Consider the following 13,008-nt stretch of genomic DNA (forward strand, 5'->3'; position numbering starts at 1 on the left):
ATACATTAACTCCAAGCCCTACTCTACCTCTATGAGGTGTCTGAAGAGAAGTGAAGGGAACAGCAAAATTGGAAAGGTCAAAGTGGATGTGATATACCTCTTGACCACTAGAAACCTGAATTCAAGAGCTTAAGGCCAGAGACAGAGTGTACACAATGAAATGAAATGAAAACAAGCTAGAATTTGGACAGAAAAGGTCTTTTACCATTTCTGGTCTGTTTTGCTTTATAATTGATGAATTAGCTCTAGCAAGAAACAATTAGAGGTACATGCTAGTGACATAATATCAAATGAAAAGTCATAAACAATGAGGAATTTGAGGTTGTATCAGATCCTGAGTCCTTATACTTAACCATTAACAAGAGTCAATTCCTAGGTACAAAATTCTTTGGTCTTTACCTGGACTCCAATAACTCTGTTAGAGGTTCAAACAAAATAGAGAAACTTAACCTGGAGTACATGAAATTAATATCAATAGAGATATATAAATAACTGAATTATAATATCATTTCCCTTTTTCCTTTTATGTATTTAATTTTTTCATATGAACATTATTCTTTCCAAAAACATGACACATAAGACTAACCATATTATTATAAATATAGACAGCCCTGGAAGAGTTCAGCAAGTATTGCAGGATTATGTTTTCTTGTTCTATACACTATGACTTCCTTAATAAAGCTCAGATAATATTAACTATTGTACAAGTCTGTCTCCATTCCTGGAATGCCTTTTCTCTTTCTGCCTCTTAGAATCATTTTCTTTCTTCAAGTCTTTAGTCCCATCTCCTCCATGAATCTTCCCTAATACCCCCTACATCTTGTCCATTTGCTAATGATTTTTGCCACATCCCTCTCTATGTAGATTGAACATCCTTAAAGCAAGAATTATTTAATTTCACCAAAACTACTCTCTCTAAAGTTAATAATATCCTCTTAGTTGTCAAAACCAATGGTCTTGATCAGTCTTCATTCTTGACCTCTCTGAAATATCACTGACACAGTTGATTATCCTTTCTTCTTTGATACTCTCTTCTCTCTGGGTTTTCAGAATACCACTTTCTCCAGGATCAACTCCCACTTAATCTGACCACTTCTCAGTCTCTTTTGTTGGATTGTCATCCAGATTATTCTCTAAGCCCTGGTGTATAATAGGGTTCTGTTCTGGACCTGCTTCTCTTCTCCCTATATATATTACTTCACTTGGGAATCTCATTAGCTCTGAAGGATTTAATTACCATTTCTATCCTTATAATTCTCATCCTGTCCCAATCTCTCTGTGGACATCTAATCTTACATTTCTAAATGTCTTTCAGATGTATCAAATTGAATGTCCAAAAAACATCTTACACTTAATCTGTCCAAAAATGAACTCTATCCTTTACCCCAAGACCTCCCTCCCACACCTTCCCTGTTACTAAGCAAAATTGGAAAGGTCAAAGTGGATGTGACCACTAAAAAGGCAATATTATCCTTAGTTCCTCAGGTTTGTGAAAGCCTATCAGTTTCACATGTTTAATATTTCTCAAATAAACAATCTGTTTTCCTCCAACATTGCCACCACTCTAGAACAGGCCTTCATCACCTCTTACATGGCTTATTGCAATAGCCTGCTGATGAATTTGTCTTAAATATCTCTCCTTTCCAATCCATTCTTTATTTAGCCACTAAAATAATTTTCCTAAAACAGGTCTCTTCAATAAATTCTAGTGATTTCCTGTCACCTCCAGAAATCTAATAGAAAAGCCTTATTTGATATTCAGAGTCCTTCATAATCTAACCCCTCCTTTTTCACTGTTTTTACATATTCTCCCCAATAAGCATTTTTCAATCCAGTGACTCTGGAGTTCTTGTTTTCCATGATTAAGACACTCCATTTTTAAGTTCCAGACATCTTCTCTGGCTGTACCCAAAGCCTAGGATTCTCCTCCTCCTCATATCTGACATACTTTAAATGCCAACTAAAAATCCCATTTTCTACCAGAAGCCTTTCTTATTCTAGCAACTATTCTCTTAATTACTTCTTATTTATTCTACATGAAGCTTAATTTTACATATTTATTTGCTTATTATCACTACTTTTGGTAAGGTTCTTGAGGGCAGGGAATCTATTTTGCTCTGTTTGTATCTCCAGACCTTAGAACAAAATCTGGTACATAATACGCACTTAATAAATGTTTATTGATAGATTAATTAATTGATCCTCATCATTGAATCTTGAGTACTTAGGACTTTGTAGAGACAGCTGGTCACATAGTGGATAGAATGCTTAGCCTAGAGATAGGAAGATCTGAATTTAAATCCAGTTTCAAACACTTACTAATTCTCTGACCTGGGTAAGTCACTTAACCCCTGTTTTCCTCAGTTTCCTCAACTATAAAGTAGGAATAATAATATCTCCCTCCCAGAGGTTTTTGTGGGGATAAAATCTTATACATACATACATATGTTATATACATATATTTAAAAGAACTTAATACAATGACTGGCACACAGTAGGAAATATATAAATCTTTATTCCCTTCTCCACTCCATCCCGCATGCTTAATGTGTTTGATGTCTCAAAATAAATTGTCTGATATTACACCATTAATTCACTATTGATAGTCTATGAAGAAAGCCTCATATTTTTCACAAGATCTGTTATATAACTATCTCTTTCTCATCTTGTATCTGTGAAAGTTGATTTTTAGGATGCTAAATGTAGGACTTGACATTTTTATCTTTTAAAATTCATTGAATTTGGCCCCTTATTCAAGTCTTTTGATTTTTAAAAAAAATTCTGATTCTTCCATCTAGCTTATTATCTGTCTCTTCCAGTTTCACTCTGTCTTCCAGAAGTACTAGATGCCAGAAGATACAAATAGGAATATGAAGAGAATGGGCTTGATGAGGGCTTTTGAAGGAAAGTGCTTGAGGCTCAAAATTAAACTTGATATCTGACTTCAATTTTTCTTCTCTTTAGAGCAGCCAGTCAATAAGTATTTATTTAGCTAGGTCCTGTACTAGATGCTTTGGAGAACATACAAAATAAAAAAATAACCCATACTTACATCCTAACAAAGCTTACTAAGTACTTTTCTCCTATGTCTATAAGGTCACAGTGTTAGTATCATTATAAACATGATTTGGGGACATCTTAGTGACCAAATGGATAGAACATGGGCCCTGGAGTCATTCTGAGTTAAAATCTGACCTCAGACACTTAGGAGCTGTTACCCTGGACAAGTCACTTAACTCTGTCTGATTCAGTATGCTCAGCTGTAAAATGATCTGGAGAAGGACATGGCAAACCACTCCAGAATTTTTGCTCAGAAAATCCCAAATGGGGTCATAAAGAATAAGACATAACTGAAATGATTGAACAACAATATTGCTGAGGAACAACGCCATTGAGGAAGCTGAATTATCAATCTAGACCCTCAAGCTTACTGATAAGAAAGCTGAAGCAAAGAGAGGTCATATGAACTTCCTACAGCCACACAGGAAATAAGAAGCAGAACTGCTATACAATCCCAGGTCTTTTCATCCCATAGCCAGCGAGTCTTCCACTAGTTGCTTCTTCTCTTTTTGAAATCTAATTAACTATTTGCTATCAGACAATATTTGCTATAACGGACAGATCCAATGGGGACATTTAAGTGATAAACATTTGCTAAAGAATTAGCATAAGGAGGATTCTTGTCCTCTGATGAACAATTAGGGTTTCATGAATAGAAAATGGTCTTTATGAGATAATAATGACCTTTATGAGGGAATGCTCAGGAAGAGGCAAGCAAGGTCTTAAAGAACAAGACCTTGGTTGATTCAGTTGAACCAACACTAAGTTTTCTCTCACTCACAAATCCTTTCTGCTCATCTGGATATTTCAGGGGTTATTTTTCAGTCACAAGTTTGGCTAAGTGAACCATTAAAAAGAAAAACAAACTTATTGAATGACAAATTAAAACTCGCCTCAGGCAACCAACACATTTCTTTTTTTACTCCCATCTGTCGAGTGTAAGTTTCTGAGGTATAATGTGACAAAAGAATATGTGTGTACTGAGGGCTCTGTCTCCCTGAAGATCCATGTCCTTCCTAATGAAGGCATGGCATAAGGTGAGGGACTGTCACCCAAATCTAAACTAAGCACATACTTAATTCCAGTAGGCATGTCCCTGATGCCCAGACCTAATTTGTGGAGGGTGGCCTCTTGAGGATTTTTTCTTTTACTTTTCCTACACCTGTCCTCAAGTGTTTTTCTACATAGAACCTAAAAATGCAGAGTTCTTTTTGGGAGTGAATATTGGCAGCTGGCCTGGATGAATATTGGCAGAGGGGAAAAAAAAACCCAAACTATTCGTTTCTGTCTAGGTAATGTATAGCCTAACAAGCTCCCTCATTTCTGGAGCACAGGTGCAGCTCCTGCATCCAAACCCAATCTTGGATTTATTCAGAGTGATTCACACCTGTACTTTCAAAAGCATAGAATGTTTCTTCTCAAATGTGAGTTTGTGGCAACCTAGAAATAGACTTTTCCCTCGCATGTAAAAAAGGAGGGAGTTGGAACATAGAATGCTGTCACTTAGAAGAGGTCTTAGACTACAAAACATAGGATGTGACAGGTGGAAGTCACCTTAGACCATAATATGTAAGAAGTTAATTCTAGCAAATGAATTTAGACAATAGAATATGCAGTATTAGAGATGGAAAAGTCTTTAGAACACTGAACACCGAAATGTAGATGGGATGACCCCTGTGATACTACAGACTACATGGATTCAGTGGTGTGCTGGAAATTATCAACAGAGGTTTGTGCATGAAGGGATGATGTTTGGGTTATATCAATTTATGGAGACGGTAATCTAAGGTATAGAGCTTTTGACAGACTGAAGTAAGGAGCAAGTTTAAGTTGAAATATTTTAACTCACTGCTGCTGAGAATCAGTAGAGTGAAAACAGTAAGAATTTCATTCTTTTACTCTCTGCATTTAGGAAACTTCCTAAGCATGCTTTTCTTGCCCCCTATGGATGATACCATTAGCAATAATGGGATCTAAGGGGAGGCTGTTTTTTTAATTAATCTTATAGCCTGGCCCTAGGCTGGTCATCTGGCTATTCGCCAAAATAGATACAGTCCATTTATTGACTTCTTTAGCTAGGAAACTGGATGAGGAATAGAAGTTGTAAATGTCCACAATATTTTTGCATTATTTAACATTCAGCACAAAAATCTAAAGAAAATCTTTTTTTTTTCACCCTGTAGGTAGAGGTTTGAGGTTTGAAAGTACTATGAAATATTAAGAGCATTTTATAAGGACTCCTCATAGAATACTTAAGACTCCAAATCTTTATTAATTATAGTCAATACATTCTTAAATCTGAGCCAATGAGATCCCTTCATAGGGGTATGTGTCAATCATGCCAAGATCATGGGTTCCAGTTAACTTCACTCTATGGTATGACCTCCTAATGAATTTGTTGACTAAAAATGAGGCTGTGAAAAAATGTATCTGCTGAGAGAATGTAGATCCTTCTTCTCTACTAGAAAAGCAACAGAAAACAAACATCCCATGTGGCAATTTAGACAATGACCTCCATCAGTATGAAATATGAAACACACGTCGATGGTGCCTGAGATACAGAGGAGCTGGTAGACATTCTGATCCACCATATTTAGCCAAACTTCCTCAGGCTTGTATAATGCAGTTTTTAAAGATAGTGGCTGATGTTTTATTTTTCTTCTCCTAGATAATTTTTCATCTTTTTTAAGACACAGCTTTCTCTTGGTTTTCTTCCAATCTGACTGCCAATGTGCTTCTCCCCCCCACCCTTTCCTGGACTGTCATCCATATTCTTCCTCTCACAACTCTTCTCCCAGCTATGGGTATGTCTCAAGTTTCTGCCCTGAGTCCTCTTCTTATCCTATATCAGTAGTTGTTAAGATTTGACATTTATGTAATGGATTCCTCTGTCAGTCTGATGAAGCTCATGAATTCCTCAGAATAATATTTTTAAAGGCATAAACTAAAGTGGAGAGAACTTCAGGGGAAACCAAAAATATTTAAATTCAGTTATCAAAATATTAAAAACAAAAACAAATTAACTGACCCTAGATGATTAAGAATACCTCTCCTATTTTCTGTCTCTCTATCTTTCTTTCTCATGGGCACTTCAAATCTGATCGATCTAAAGCAGAACTGATTATCTTTTCCCCTGTCCCCTTCCTTTCCCTAACTTTCTTATCCTTGTTGAGGATATTTTTTCACCATATTTTTTTTAGTGAATTGGGTTCACCATCTGGGTGATAAGGAAGCCAAGTTAGACTCTTCTCTTTCTTTCATTCCTTCTCCCTGCAGTATCCAATCACTTGCCAAGTCTTTTTAATTCTAACTCCACAGTCCTTCAGATGCAACTCTTCTATATACATACCACCAGAGTTCAGATTCTTATCACCTCTCACCTTGATTATTGCAAGAACTTCCTAATTAGTCTTCTTGCCTCAAGTTTATTCACTCTGCAATTCATCTTTCACAAACTCTGACCATATCACTGCTTTGCAAAAACAACAACAATAATAACAAATAAAAACTAGAATAATTGCTTTTAAAGACCTTTGTAGTCTGAATTTAGCATTCCTTTTCAGGCTTATTACATATTAATTCCTTTCACGCACTCTTCATCATTGAATTACCTTGTGTTTATTTAGTGTATATCATGTATTATTCACTTATATGCTTCAGTGCTATTTTCCCCCATAGAATTTAGGCTACCTAAAGAAGACATTGTTTCATTCTTGTCTTTGAATCCCTGGGGCCTTTTACAGTGTCTGGAACTTAGAAAGTGATTGATAAATGTTTGCCAATTGATTCCATTCTAAAGAACTGAACCAACTCTATTATTCTATAATGCTACTGAGAGTGTATAAGGTTCTCAGATGCATATAGTTTTTCTGTAGTATCTCCAGTGTTTTAAAGAGTGACTGTATACAGCAGTGCACAGGCTAATTAAATGATCTTTTATGATTGAATGGAACCTACAAAAGCATCTGGGAGGAATGGGCATATGCATAGTAGATACATAACAAAGTCTTGTGGAATTAAACCTCATGTCTTTGAGTCACGTGACCTGTTTTTCCTTAAATCTCTTCCCAAGTTAGTCATTATTTTTGCTTTCTTCAGGAAGTTCTGAATTAGTATTTATTAATTAATTAATAAAATATCATAGGAAAGACTCCCTCAGTCTTCATTTCTTTAACACTTAAATTATATAAGAGAAAAGTTTAATAGGCAAAGCCAATGTGTTTGTTGGCAATCATCTATTAGTGACTGAAAGAATATTTATTTCCTGAATTGTAATATAAAACTCTCTACAATTAAGAAAATTCTCTCTACATGTTAAGATTAATAGAGTAAATATTTTACAGGCTGAGTTACTTTCCTGGGTATTAGAAAGAGAAATGCAGAGCAACACGAACCCTACTGGCTTTATTGAAATATTAAAGCATATAAATTATTTATATGGAGATGGAGACATAAGAGATATGAAATCTTCAGAACATTACATATATAAATTATATACACTATTTGATTCAAGAAATTTAATGTGTTAGAAAATATCCATCTGCGGTTTCTTCTTTCGGCACTACTTAATTGCACTTTTTTTTTTTTAAACAAACAGGAATGTTGTGCAGGGAAAGACAGTTTTAGAATTCTAGTCCAATAGCTTCAGTGAGGAGCAAAAATACACTTCATCCCAAAATCAATTAGATATAAGTTCCACTTTAAGGAAAACAAAGACATTTGTATGAGAGGGCTTAGCAGGAAATTTTATTGTGGTAATAAAGAACATCATCAAATAATTTCCTCAGATATTGCCTCAATATTTGGATTTTGAACATACTCTGCAGGACAGCAGTAAAGTGCAGACATACACAAATCCCATTTTCTAGACTTATAACTCAGCCTTTTTATTAATTAAGTAGGCCGAGTATTATTTCTAACATAGCTGAGGGGCATAAGACATCTGAGAACCTCCTGGTCTGAAGGGTGAAGATAGCTTCCCCATTGATTCTCAGTTATTTGACAATAGTTTAAAGGCTACTTCCTGGAGATCTTAGTCAAACCTGTAGATTGACTTCCTGTGGCAATGTATAGTGGAGTTTCCTATAACTTGAGTCTTAGTTAGGAAGAAGTGATATTCCCTCACCTCAAATGCCCATTTAATGTTCCCACTCTATCACACTTGATTAAAATAAAGAGTTTTCCTCCTGGGCTGAAATTAGCTTTTCAGTTTGAGTGACTAACATCCAAGTCTAAAAAATAGCAGCTCATTTGTTTCCATATTTACTATGTCAATCCAAAAGAGGTTTACATTATTGCCAATTAGAATTTAATTGTTATCCATAACTCAAACATGTGTTATCTCTTTGGAAGGGTAGACATCATTTTACTTCTACTATCTTGCCTTCTATTGCCCCTTCTATCTTAGCACGATTCAGTGGGGAGTTGCCCATCTGAGGATCAAAATGTAAAATGAGCCTGGCACACAGTGGGCACTTAATAAATGTTTCTTTCCAGATTAATTGGTTGGATAAGTCTTTGTGGAGAAGATTGTATTTGACCCTGAAGGATTTGTGTATATAGATAAAAGATCATGAGGAAGATGCTAGAAGCTGGGAACAGAGTAAATGAACAAAGGTCTAGTAAACCTTATTAACTTAGTTGTGCAGAACATGTAAATGTACACTGGGAGTCCCTCTCTGGTGATTTCCGTAATTACTAGAATTAAGGAAACATCTGAGACAGAATCAGAATCAGGATTTGAAATAATACAAAACTGAAGCCAGACTGGGTAAGAGCCACTATTTCTTGAAATGATAACAAGCCAAGGAGCTGAATCAAGAAGCAGGAAGAGCTAGGGAATGATTTTGTGTGTATGTGGGGGGTGGTACCAGGATTGTCAGAAAAATGACACTTTAAACTTTGATTTTCAGATTGGTTGTAGTATATATTTCCTACCATCTCCTTGCTTTTATTTGTCAAAATTGTCTAGGCTAGAATCATTATACCTCTTACTGTCTTAGCTATACTAGTGAAGCTATGGGCTTGGAATGATGTGAAAATCACATACATTCTCAAACCTTGAATATCAATTAGTTTTTGGAGCCAAATGGCCTGGATTCAAATTGTTGTTCCTCTACTGAGCTGGGCAAATTGTTTAACCTCTCTGGGTTCAAATTATTTATCCATAAAATAATGAAAGAAATGTCTATGTTCCCTTGGAATTCTTATTGTATATCCAAAAATGTTATTATTATGGGAGCCACTAGAAAACATTACAATTGACTGTTTTTGGTTTTTCTTTTTTTAATCTCTGTTGGAAGATAATTGTAAACAGCAAAATTCACTCATTCTTTTGAGAAATATGCTTTTTAGTTGTAGATTTAAGGTGTGAAACATTGATTATACTATTAGATTCAGTGGATGCATTAGCTGCTTTTACTGAACTAATTCCCGTCATCCTTCTTTTTCACTTTTTGTTATATGTGATGGCACACTGAGTAAAGGAGGCAGAGGAAAATTGTTTTAAAAATGAAGGTGTTATGAAAGGAAAAGATAGTAATAAAATAGATTAAAAGAAAGTCAGTGTTTGGCACATAGGCAGTTAAAAGTACAAATTTACTTCTTACTGATTGAAAGATTGATTAGGGGAGAGACATCTGGGGGGAGGGGGTAGAGCCAAGAAGGCAGAGTAATCCAGAGTAGCTCTGTGTCACCATGAGAATCCTTTCTGACCAAGATTAAAATATCTTCACAAAATGAATATAGGAGTGAAAGAACCAACAAGGAGACAGAGTGAAACAACTTTCAAGAAAAGAAAACCCCCAAAGTTAGGGGACTAGGGTGACAGGACATAAGAGACAACAAGAGACTGTAACAAGTAGGGAAGAGTAAGCCAAGAGCAAGTAAATCCTCCACACCCCATATCTGCTTGCCCATGTTCTGAACCTAAGTCCAAGCCAACATCCAGACTCTGAAATCCTGCCTGGGCAATTAGTGGTACAAGCCTACACATAACCCTTGAAATTTCAAACCTGTGGAGAAGTCCAGAGTCCTCGCATAGAGCAGTCTGGGCTGAAGTGGGCTGATCCATGTGGGTCTAGAGCTAAGCCAGGAATCCTAGTCTGGACTTGGAATAAGGACATAGTACACAGTTTGGATTGGCTCATAGTACTAAGTATTGATGTTTTTGCCTAAAACTCAGGATGGAGCTACAAGACAAGGCAATCAATGGTGTACCTAATTGAATCAAGTACACAGTGAGACCAAAAACTTGAGCCTAAGCCTGGGGATAGAATTTGATTAGCTCCTGACCTTATCAAGTTCAGAGTAAGATCAATAGCTTATGCCCAAGCCCGAGACAAGTCCTTAAGCCATCAGTATCACAAGGGTCAATTGGATCAGCAGGAAGAAGAGGCTTTCAGAGCTTTCAGTTCTCAGACCATCACAACATTCCCCAAGCCTACCTATAATTAGATAGGAAAAATGAGGAAACAACAACAACAACAACAACAACAAACCACCTAACACTTTAAAATTTTTATGGAGACAAACAGCAATGTAGATACAGAAGGGTACAGTGAAAGCAAAGAAAACACACACAACATCCAAAAAAATATGGATCTGACACAGATTCTGTAAGAGAAAAAATAACTTTAAATACCAATTAAGAGAGGCAGAGGAAAAGTGGTAAAGAGAAATGAAAGTGATGCAAGAAGAAATGGGCCAATTGAAAAAGGAGAACGCAAAACTAACAGAGGAAAATCAGGCTTTAAAAATCAGAATTTATCATCTAGACACTAATGATTTAATGATAAACCAAGAAACAATAATGCAGAATCAAAGGAATGAAAAGAGAGGAAAACATGAAATATCTTATTGAAAAAACAACTGACCTAGAAAATAGATCTAGGAGAGACAATTTGAGAATTATTGGACTACTGCCATGATCAAGAAAAAAAAAACAAAAACCTTTGATATCATATTATAAGAAATTATCAAAGAAAACTGCCCAGATATCCTTGAAAAAGAAAATGAAATTGAAATTGAAAGAATTCACAGATCACCTCCAGAAATAAAACCTCAAATGACAACTTCCAGGAAAGTAATGACTAAATTCAAGAGCCACCAAGCAAAAGAGAAAATTCTTCAAATATCCATAAGGAAACTATTCAAATTACATGGATAGATTTATTAAGTGATTGTTCCATGTACAAGCTTTCACTGAATGAGAATACAAAAATAAATGAAATAGATTCTTTGATTTTAAAAACCTTACAATCTAGTAGGGGATATAATAGATGTACAGAAATCACTTCTATAAATTCAAAATAACCCTGACAAATATGGCTGGTCATTATAGTAAAAAAACAAAAAAGAAATTTGCCTTTGTTCTGACCTCAAAAAGAATCTCATTATAGTTTGCTAAAATGATCCTTGGCTAACAAAATAAAGAAGGTTGCTAGGACTATACTTGTAGCCTGTTTACATAGTAGGATCTGACACCACATTTCTAATCTGTATTGCTCAAGTTTTTTACAGAGGAGGAAGACATGGGTAAAAGGGCTTAATAGATGCTTTCACATTCATTCATAAAATTTCACAGGAAGAAAGTCTGCCAATGGAAATGTCTCCATTGATGAATCACAAATCATTTAATTTGATGATTAAATAGGATAAATGTGCAACACTGGCTATTCTGGGTCTCATTTTGGAAGGTTTAGTTGGCATGATTCTCCTCTCTTTAGGAGATATTGTCACTGAGGAATTGATTTACTCCTGTTGTAACAAACAGATCATTTTTTTTAAAGTCTAGGGTCAAGACAATGATCTTTCAGGTCCATATAGTCCCTTTCTCTGATGGAGTATGGAGTTAATACTAAACAAAAAGATATCAATATAATCACAATAGCTGAGTCACTGATGGGGGGGGGACTATGATTATTTTTAGGCCACTATTTTGCTTTGTGACCAATTTAAATTATTATTTATCTTTAGCAAGTTCCTAACATCTTTATATTTCCAACAAAAATTCAGATCACTAAGAAAAAGAAAGAAGTAGAGTATATGATATTGTCTAACAATGGACAGGCTCTGGAAAGAGAAATTGAAGAAAAGGCAAACCATTTATTAGAACTTTTCTGTAATTGAAGAGATGTATACTTTGGAAGATTCACTTTTGGATTAGATTCATCTCTTTACTTGTTCAGTATTACATTCGCTTTCTCTATTTGCTGATTGCCTCTGTATCACTAATTCTTTCCCATTTAGATTCCAAAGTCTATCTTCTTCCTTTTAGACTGTCTTGAAGATTATATGAGAATCTCCTTAAAAATTCCAAGGTATACTGTATAGCTGGAAGATTGAGCTAGTCCCAATCACTTCCTGGACTGAAAGAAAATGTTTATCCTTGGAAATTCTAGGATTCCAGTTTGTTCTCAAATCTCACAAGGGTATAAAAGAAGCACAAACTATGAACTAATTCTGATAAGAGAGAGATCAAAAAATGAGTGAAGATTGGAGAGGGAGATGTGAATTTCAATTATTCTACCCACCCCTCATGAATCTGTTTAATTTGTGGAGTCCAGGTTAATCTTGTGCATATATATGTCTATACATATATATGAATTTATGTATATATATGTGTGTGTGTGCATATTTATGTATATGTTTTATGTGTGATGAGAAGGAAAGGAAGGAAGGGAAAGAGGGAGAGAGAGAGAGAGAGAGAGAGAGAGAGAGAGAGATAGAAAGAGAGATACTAAGTTCATCTCTAAAACCCTAAACTGCTACACAATAGTGATACAGAACTTTCACTCCAGACTTCTTTCAGTAACCCTTGCTCTGATAAAATTTGGAGAAATGGTATATTATTCTTTTTCCCTAGAATAGCAACATCTGTACCCCTTTCCTTAAAATTGTTGTCTAGCATCAATTCATTCAAAACTTCCCTTCTTCCTTCATATTCAC

The sequence above is a fragment of the Monodelphis domestica genome, chromosome 1 (genome assembly GCF_027887165.1).
Source record: "Monodelphis domestica isolate mMonDom1 chromosome 1, mMonDom1.pri, whole genome shotgun sequence".
NCBI classification, from domain to species: Eukaryota; Metazoa; Chordata; class Mammalia; order Didelphimorphia; family Didelphidae; genus Monodelphis; species Monodelphis domestica.